Source organism: Mirounga leonina, unplaced genomic scaffold, assembly GCF_011800145.1.
Source record: "Mirounga leonina isolate KUSES-001 unplaced genomic scaffold, KU_Mleo_1.0 Mir_151, whole genome shotgun sequence".
In the NCBI taxonomy this organism is placed as follows: domain Eukaryota; kingdom Metazoa; phylum Chordata; class Mammalia; order Carnivora; family Phocidae; genus Mirounga; species Mirounga leonina.
The window spans coordinates 77969347-77979501 of NW_023270377.1; the positions used below are offsets into that span (position 1 = coordinate 77969347).

Consider the following 10155-nt stretch of genomic DNA (forward strand, 5'->3'; position numbering starts at 1 on the left):
AATTGAGAACGGATCTCTAAGAAAAACAACTGCATTTTTGAATTACTTTCTCTCATCCTAATTTTGTATCTTTTGATCCTATCTTATTCTCACTCTTTCTCAGTGCCCTTGTGTCGCCCTTCGTCCAGGCTTCCCCAGTCTCCCTGGTTTCTTTCCTTCCTCTGCTCATGAATTTCTCATTTCTTTGAGGTCCTGCGGGCAGATTTTCAAGGTAGCAGCAAAACAAACCTAATCAAGTAATTCCTACCTAGAGTCAAAGTCACGATTTGCAGAGTGATTATTATGTGCCAAACACAGTGCTAAGCCCTTCACATATACTTTTTATTTACTCCTCACGACAGAGTCACCAAATAAACATTATTAACTTATTTTTCCACCTGAGAAAACGGAGGTTCTGTGTGGTGAAGGAGCTTGTGCAAACTCGCACAGCTAGTAAATGTGCCAACTGGGAATCAGATCTGGCTTTGGGAGCCTGAACCGCTGTGGCCGTGGTTGCTGGTCATGATATGCACCCTGCACGCTGTGTGGTCCTACAGCTGGCCGCACTGACTCACGACAGCCGAGCGGTGGGTTTTCAAGGATTCTGAAAGCTGGTTGTGGAACACAGCTAGCATGAAAATTTAAATTAGAAAAACTTACAGTCACATTAAACGAAGGTAACAAATACTCAAAGCTCATCATAATGATGTTGCTTTCTAATTATTTTACTATGCTTTACCATGACATCCGCACCTTGGCGTCTTTACATCTATGGTATGTGTATGATGGAGACGCTGTGCAATGGCGAATGGCGTGCCACCCCACACCTCCTCCCAATGCTGTGTCTGGGAGTGTCATGCTGGTGGCTTGAAATCAGACACTGTGAGAGTATTTACGCTACAGAACTTGGCAAATGGGGTGCATCTGAATGCACTGGCAGTCTTTTTTAAATGAATAAACAGACAGCTGTGTGGCCTACACAAAATCCATCTGAAGGCCGAATGGGCCACCAGTGTTTGACCTCTGCCTTAAAGATGCATCTCTAATGGATGAATCGTCGACTGCCCTGAGCGCCAGAGCACTCTCTTGAGTGTAGGCATCTGACACAACCGTACATCTGGTCCATCATGATTGCCTTCAGGAACCACCGATAGCTTGTTGTTGAGATGAAAGGAAAGGAATCAAATTCACCCTAGCCAGTGTTTGCCAGTCACCTAAACTGAGGACTCTTCAAGGCCCGGCTGAGGCCTCCTGTCCTGCACAGCCAGGCGTTGGTCCTGGCCGACGTCGAGCCACCACAGTCTCTGTGAAGAGCTGATGTGCCTCCCTGACCGTAGCACCAGCGAGCGGGGAAGAGCTGACCCAGAGATTCAATTAAAGTGCAGTAGCACTTTCTATGCATTCCGCCTTTGCATCTGTTTTAGACTTTGTTTATTCATTAGTTCTTCTTTCTAGGTCAATGGGAAGCCAGAGAGAAGAGGGTCTTGCAGCTGGAGAAGATAAATATGTGATGGAGTGTGTGGGTGGCCATTTAATGCTGCTCTCTGGGATGAAATGATGCTGGTTTCTTCTGTTGTCTGTAGAAGTAGCAATTATCCTTCTCTCTTTGACTGAAGCAGTTATTTTGGGGGAAAAAAGCTTTGAAGTCTTTTGACTAAGAACATTTTGGGTACCCTGTGGTTGGTTAGCTATGTTTAGATCACTTGTTCTGTGACCTTGGACAAATCTCCCACCCTTTCCACTTTCTTTTGTTAAGCTGAGAATGTTAGAGTGACGTGTCTAGATCCTAGATCACAGAAACAGAAAGGTTTCTAAAATTTTTGAGCTTCTAGAAAATTATTTAAATTCTTCAGTGTAAATTATTTATTTATTTATTTAAACAATTACCCCGTTTAGTGTTAATTTATTCTGTGCCTTGAATACTGTGTTATATCCATAATGTATCCAAAATTTTAGTGCAAGAACTGCACCCTTAGTTTCCTAAATGATTTTATGTTCTGATTATCTGTCCCTGTCCGAGTTACAGAGTACTGTTTGAACGTGAACCTCCAGAGTATTTCCTTTTTGTGGATTTCTAGAAGATTTTTTTCTTTCACCTAGCCAGATGAGTTTAATCAGCAAAAAGAATTTATTGAATACTCTATTTTCATTATAATGTCAGTATGATTTGTTGTGGGGAAGAATCCAAGGGACTCTTAAACAATTTTCCTGCCCTCTACAGCCAACCACAACAGTCTACACAGAAAGACAATTGCCGCCCCCACCCCTTCAAAAGCTGCATATCATCAGAGTCAAGCAATGAAACAGACTATAAATATAAATGAGAAGAATCTTTCTTCGCCATTCACTTAACCAACTCTCTGGAATATGTTCAGCTCTCCATCCGCTCAGCAAAATACATTGCCATAGTAGGCCCCCTGCTCACAGCAAGCTTACCACCCTCTAGGACACCTGCAGTTGAGTACTATGCTGTCCAAGCATGTTTGTTCCACATATGTCAATGTACTTGTTATTAAAATCACACAATGAAATCAATAAAATATGGGGGCATAAGGAGAGGTGTGGAGTTTTTGTATGAAAACGAAATTGATTGCTTTATAAAGACTTTTAAATATTAAAATTTTGGATGTCTCAAATTATTGAGAAAAAATTATTAACAAATTAAGTATTGAAAAAAAAAACAACCTAAAAAGATTAGGGGGAACGATCACAGAAATTTAGGAGGACTTTGTACTCACAATATTTGGAAAGTTCTTGCTTCACTTTACTAATTTTTTAAAGATTTTATTTATTCAGAGTGCAAGTGGGGGGAGGGGCTTAGGGAGAGGAAGAGCGAGAACATCAAGCAGACTCCTGACGCAGCGTGGAGTCTGACACAAGGCTCAGTCCCATGACCCTGAGATCATGACCTGAGCTGAAATCAAGAGTCGGACACTTAACTGGACTGATCCACCCAGGCGCCCCTTGCTTCACTTTAAATAAACCCAAACTGGGAATCATGGAGGATGCATTATGGGTGTATTGTATGAAAGAAAGATGCTGTTAAATTCTATTCTAAAAAGCAGACTTTTAATTTAAAAAAAAATGGCCCTGTATCAAAAGTTTGATGAATTAATGTATGGCTTTTTAAGTTTTAAATTGGAATGTTTATGAAATATATGTATCATGACTATGATTCTTTCCCTAAGCGTTCCTTTTATTTTTTTGTAGTCGATTGACCTGTCAACTACTGGTCTTGATCTCATCAGATTAGAGAACTTCTACCATATTGAAAATCTGGAGGAAAAACAAATCAGTTAGTTTCAAAATAGTTGGGGGGTTGATCTAAAACTGTTGGTATGATTTTATCAGCACAGAGAAACAAAGCAACATTCTTAGATAAAGAACAAGCATACAAAATTTAGGAGAATGCAGACTCCCAGACCATGAGAGGTAAAATCTCTGTAGAAGAGTAAAAGGAGAGGAAGAGAAGGCTGAGAAGAACATTTGGAAAAAGCCTGGAGGAGCTAAGGGATCTGATTTTAGGGAGTAGGCAATATCGAGCCACTGACTAATTTTGATCAGGACAGTGAAGAAGTATTTTAAGGAGTTTTTCTGGTAACAGTGCACAGGATGAGATGAATCTTCGATGGCAAATATATTTTTTTCTTGGGAGCAAACTCAGATAACTGGTATCGTTTCCCGGAACACTGTGATGAGGAATACAGCAGGAGGCTGGCTGCAGGGAGAAGGGCGCCATTTTCTGTCGGTGATGCCTGCCACAGGCAAGGAAAAAGAGGCTGTAGTTTCTATACCTTTTATTCGTTGGCTCTGGGTCAGATTAAGGGTGAAGATAGTGGACGGATTTATGCCACCGCAATAGCATGAGACATAATAAGGAAGGTATGAGAGATAACTTTGAAAATAAATACTGATTTGGTTCTATGGATAAAATTATGACTGGAATTAAAAAATTTTTTTGAGTCAAGCAAGATGCTTTGCCTTATTATTGACATAAGGAAGTCAATAGAATATAGTCATAAGGAGCACATAATTTAGAGTAGGACAGAATTCTGTTCAAAATCTAGACCTGTCATTTGCTATCTAAATAATTTGAGACATCCAAAATTTTAAAATTACAGGAAGTATTTAAAGCAGTAGCATACTGTCGGCGGTCAGAGGGCGGGATCGCTGCCTGGAGACGGCAGGAGCTCTTTCGCCATGGTGGCCTGGCCGAACTCCGGGTGGAACCAGGATGCCACTGTCTACGTCGGGAGCCTGGACGAGAAGGTTAGCGAACCATTGCTGTGGGAGCTATTTCTCCAGGCAGGGCCAGTAGTCAACATCCACATGCCAAAGGATAGAGTCACAGGTCAGCACCAATTCCACAAAGACTATGGCTTTGTGGAATTCTTGAGTGAGGAAGATGCCGAGTATGCCATTAAGATCATGAACATTATCAAACCCTATGGGAAACCAATACAGGTGAACAAAGCATCAACTCACAACAAGAACCTGGACGTGGGGGCCGACATTTTCATTGGCAATCTAGACCTGGAGATTGGTGAGAAACTGCTTTCTGATACTTTCAGCGCCTTTTGGGTCATCTTACAAACCCCAAAGATTATGCAGGATCCTGACACAGGCAACTCCAAAGGTTATGCCTTTATTAATTTCACTTCATTTGATGCTTTGCATGCAGCTACTGAGGCCATGAATGGGCAATATCTCTGTAACCTCCCTATCACTGTGTCTTATGCCTTCAAGAAGAACTCCAAGGGTGAGCGCCATGGCGCAGCAGCTGAACGACTTTTGGCAGCCCAGAACCCACTGTCCCAGGCTGACTGCCCTCATCAGCTGTTTGCAGATGCACCCCTTCCACCCTCAGCCCCCAATCCTGTGGTATCATCACTAGGGTCCAGGCTTCTTCCACCAGGCATGCCTTCTCCTGGGTCCTTCCCACCCCCAGTGCCACCTCCTGGAGCCCTTCCACCTGGGATACCCCCAGCCATGCCCCCACCACCTATGCCTCCTGGGGCTGGAGGACATGGCCCACCATCAGCAGGAACCCCAGGGGCTGGACATCCGGACATGGACACTCACATCCTCCCCCATTCCCCCCGGGTGGGATGCCCCATCCAGGGATGTCTCAGATGCAGCTGGCCCACCATGGCCCTCATGGCTTAGGACACCCCCATGCTGGGCCCCCAGGCTATGCGGGGCAGCCACCACCCCGACTGCCACCTGGAATGCCTCATCCTGGACCTCCTCCAATGGGCATGCCCCTCGAGGGCCTCCGCTTGGATCTACCATGGGTCACCCAGGTCCTATGCTTCCATATGGGATGCGTGGACCTCCTCACTGACGCCTCCTCATGGATACACTGGGCCTCCATGACCCCCACCCTATGGCTACCAGTGGGGGCCCCTCCCTCCATCCCGGCCCACCCCCCAGCCTCCAGTTCCCCTCGTGGCCCACATCGAGGCCCTCTTCCTCAGTAATTTCTGTTCTTTTGCCTCCTGGTCTATCTTCCCAATATCTTTTCAATTCCTTGGACCAATCAGAGTTGCTGTAACTCCCTATGGCTAAGGCACTAATCCCTCTCAGGCCTTTTTTTTTTTTCTTAAGTGTAATGTTTTTCACAGGCGGTTTTATTTATTTCTGTGTTGGTCCTAAGTTTTTTGCAAATGCACAGAGAAAATAAAACTAAACTCCTTGTTTAAAAAAATAAATAAATAAAGCAGTAGCATACTGTCTATCACAAAATAAGTACCCGGGAAATAATATTTATTATGTTGAGAGCATGGCCAATGACAATCTGGCTTCAAAAATATTTTACTAATTTTTGTCTCATTACGGACTGCTTTAAAAATAAAAATCCATAGAGTTATTGTTCTACTAGTTGGGGTTTTCTAGCTTCTTATCCCAAAAATGAAATTGAACTGACTTTAGATAAAAAATAAATTATAATCCGTATTTCCCGGTCTTTGGAAAAGAGGCACCAACATTTGTTTTTCTACGAGAAGCTAGAAATTATAAAATACCCCTCTGTCTGGACCGCTATTTGCCGACCATTTGTGGAAATAATCAAAAGCTTTGTAAATGAGGGTTTACCATAGCTATGAAGCTACGGTCTGAACTGCAAAAATTTTGCTACGCCCATACACAGGCATTGCAATCGATTTCTCCTCCTATCTCTACCCAGTGGGCAGTGATTGCTTGGCAATGCACATGAAAACACTGGGCATCCATTCACAGGAGTTCCTGATTTGTTTGTGAGAAGCTGTGATGTTCATTTGCAATCAGGTTTTGGCAAACTCTTGGCAGAGAATTTCTTTATAAAAAAGTACAGAGCTCTTCATTTGGCAGAACTCTTTAATATGTAGGTTTGTATTTCCTGTCTTCTACTTTGCTTAAAAAATGTTGTAGAAACACACACATACCCATTTATTAAGCACTCTGAAGCAACAATCTGTATATTTCCAAACAAAACATTGCTTTACCAACATGGTTGATTGTTCCAAACAAAGTCTCTTTTCTGTGGAATTATACCAACTGAAATTTGAGACTGAGAGCCAAAAAAAGTAGACTGGCTAGCTATAAAGTTTGTTACTTGTGGCAGAGATAGACATGAACCAATTTTAATCTAAGGGAAATATCATGAGTCTTCATATTATTATTTCCAGATCTCCTGCATTGCATGGAGAAATCTGTTCAGGGTCTGAATACTCTAGAACTGATTTCTTTTCAAAACCTATTCCTTCCCGACAAATTTTTCCCCTGAATCCACTTGGAAATGATGAACTTTTGGGTTTAATGTAAAAGTAATAAAGCTGTGACATATTAAACATATATATTTACAGCGATGACGAATCATTGTGGTTATCTCTCTTACTGTTGATTACTCAAACACAGCCAATTCCAAGCCTGTATGTGTTAAAAGACAACATCAAAAAGTCTGACATCCAAAATGCTATCTTGCATGGAATGAAACATCAGTTAACGGGCTAAAAAACGTCCATTCGTGGCATAAAAATTTGAGAAACTTTCTGCCTTTACAGCGTGAGCAGAAGGAAATCCCAACAGAGGATGTTCCTAAATCCTCTGCCCCCAGCTTTTCAAAGGGCCCAGAAATTGCACCCAGCAAAGATGCCCTGTCAAAATGATTTAAAAGGAGGAAAGAAAGTTGCTAGAGGGGAATTCATACTCCAGATAAAAGAAAACAACTTTAAGTGGTCTTTGCTGGTGGCCTATGTTGAGACATAGAACAGCCCAGATGGCTGTTTTTCCAGGAGGTTAAATTTCAAAAAGAGGAAACAACAGCAAACAGGCTGCCAATTTACTGAACAATGTCACAACTGGCTAGAGATGTGTTCAAAGTAAAACTACTGATTTACAAATTCCTGGGTCTAACATGCTCTTAAATATTAACACTTCTTAGGAAACTTTAGAGCTTGTGTGTCACGTTTATGACTCTGGGTAGACAAGGCTCTATCCAAACAGACTGGTACTCATGACAATTCTTCGCCCTGTAATTAAGCCCCATTGGGGGGAAACCACTGTGAAGTCAACCTTTGATGCCAGGAACAGCCCCTGGTGCCCAAAGACGCAGGCTGGAGTTCATACCCCATGCATTTCTGTGTGGTGTACGTTGAAGGGGGATGTTTACAGCATGACTCCAAAATAATAATCGTAGCAGATAGAACATTATGTTTTCTTTTTATCAGACACTGAGAGCTGGTTTGGGAAGGCGAGCTGGCTTGCTGGAGAAGGGGGTGGGGGAGGGGCCACCGGCAGGGACTCCTGGAAAGAAGATGTGTTTGGAGAGGGAGGAGGAGCGCAGAAAGCGAAGTGAGTCTTGAAGAGCCATCATCCTAACATTTTAGGAAGGTCTAACAGGCTTTAAATATCCATTATACCTCAGGCAGTGCTTCCTTCCAGAAAGTAGAAATCTCTCTAACTTATTCAGCTGTAAGCAGGGTCCAAGTATCCACTCACAAAAAAAATTTTAAGTAGGTCTGGTGAAGGTTTCAGGACTGGATATATGAAACCATTAAATATATATTTTTAAGAAGAGAAACAGTAACCTGAAATGTATACTCCTTTTTTTTTAATGTTTACTCCTTTAACTGGAAAAGTACTTAAGTTATCATGTAAAAAATATGTACACAAACACCTAGGAAAGCATAAGACATTGCACGAAAGCTGCATGACAATTAATTGTACTGTAGACATTCATTTTACATAGTTATGTGTTAATTCATGTATATCTATCCATCTATCCATCTGTCTATCATCTCTACCCAGTTATCCTTGGAGAAGGAAAAGTGTAAGAACAGTATATTAGAGGAAATGATAGTGTTGATGGTCACTATAGTCTCAAGTTTCTATAACATTGGTGAATGGTTTTTAATAAATGTCTGTTTTTCATCCAGAGGTAAAAACATATACAGTGATAGAGCACAAGTCGACACGTTATTACTATGTTATGTCCAATTTCCTTAAGTAAGAAAGTAATAACCAAGATTCACTGAGTGTTTTTCACCTGCCAGCATCTATGCAGAGCACTTTATACATCTTATATCATTTAATCCTTGTAAGAAACCTAAGGAGACAGAGCCCATTATGATCCCCATTTTCAGCTAACAAGACGGAGGCTTAGAAAAACAACTTGGCCAAGTCCCACTAAGCAGAGTCATAGGTAATGTTCTAGACGATGAATGATGTGACTCTAGATTTATCCAAATTGGTTTAATAATTAATGATGCCATAAGTGGTTCCTTTTATATTGTCTAAGGAAGAGGTTTTAGAGAAGTTAGTTAAGGTTTAAAAAAAAAAAAAAAAAAACAGTGCCTGAGAAAGCAGCCTACCAGGACACAGAGCTCATGAGCTTTTGGGAAACAGATGACCTGGGTTTCTCGTCTGGCTCTATCACTTCTAGATGGTAGCTGCATAATCTTTGGCAATGTGTTCATATATTAGAAAGAGATTACTTATAATCTTATCACATGAATGTATGACTTTAACATTTACTTGATTGGGTTCCTTTGGTTCTTTATGTAGATGATGGCCATTATTAATTCTAGAACTAGCTTGTTGTCCAGCAATACACAGGGCTAGAAATCCATTTTTTTTTTTTTGCATATTGTTGTAACAAGCAGGTATTTTTTTTTTTTGCTATAAAGCAATATTTCCAAGCTGTCATACCATCATGATATCAAAAAGTATGCACCAGAAGTACTTTTGTCTATAGCTAGATATAATTCCTCAGTGCTCTTGGGTTATAATAAAGGAAACTTGAACCTTTAAGATAATGTCTCATGAAAGATGGTTTAAATTTTATTTTTTTAAATTTTTTTTTAAAGATTTTATTTATTTGACAGAGAGAGAGACAGCGAGAGAGGGAACACAAGCAGGGGGAGTGGGAGAGGGAGAAGCAGGCTTCCCGCAGAGCAGGGAGCCTGACACAGGGCTTGATCCCAGGACCCTGGGATCATGACCTGAGCCGAAGGCAGACGCTTAACGACTGAGCCACCCAGGTGCCCTGAAAGATGGTTTAAATTTTAAACAACAATATTCACCAGCAAAAATCAAATCACAGCAGCCCTGAAACTAAGCTTTGGGTTACTTCTCATATACTGTCTACTTAATCTAATACAATGTCACCTCATGTATCATTTTTTGTATAAAGAATTGCCACTCCCATATCATTGGTCCCATAAAGAATGCAGATGTTATTTTAAATGTGCCAATTTATACTGAAAAGATAAATGTTTATTCTTTACCAACAATGTGGATTTAGCAATGTGGACTTTACCAACAAGTAACAATGTGCTGTGTTCGTTATTTCAACATAAATGATTATGTTACAAAGGTGGGGCAGGGGAATCTGCATTTTTAACAAACGTCTCAGGTAATTCTCGTATGTACCCCAAATCGAAACCTGCTGGCCTAGGTGGTAGAGTTTCTGTTGAATACTCCTATAAGTTTCTTTTCCAATCTTCCCTCCCCTTCTTAAGGAACCTGCTTTCACCCTGTGTGTATGAGGTCTGAGTCCCACAGGCCCAACTATGGACCATGGTTAATTAGAACAGAGATGTTCCCCAGAACCAAAATGGGTCCTTGAGCCATTTTCTCTGGTGAATTGTCATTCAGACCCAGAAACTGGTTAACCTCTGCTAGGTACTGAGAAGTAAT

General features: G+C 41.3%; 1 pseudogene; it reads left to right on the forward strand.

The window, feature by feature from the left end:
• Window positions 1–4179: 4179 nt before the first annotated feature.
• Window positions 4180–5459, forward strand: LOC118011670 (annotated as a pseudogene).
• The last annotated feature ends 4696 nt before the right edge of the window (window positions 5460–10155 follow it).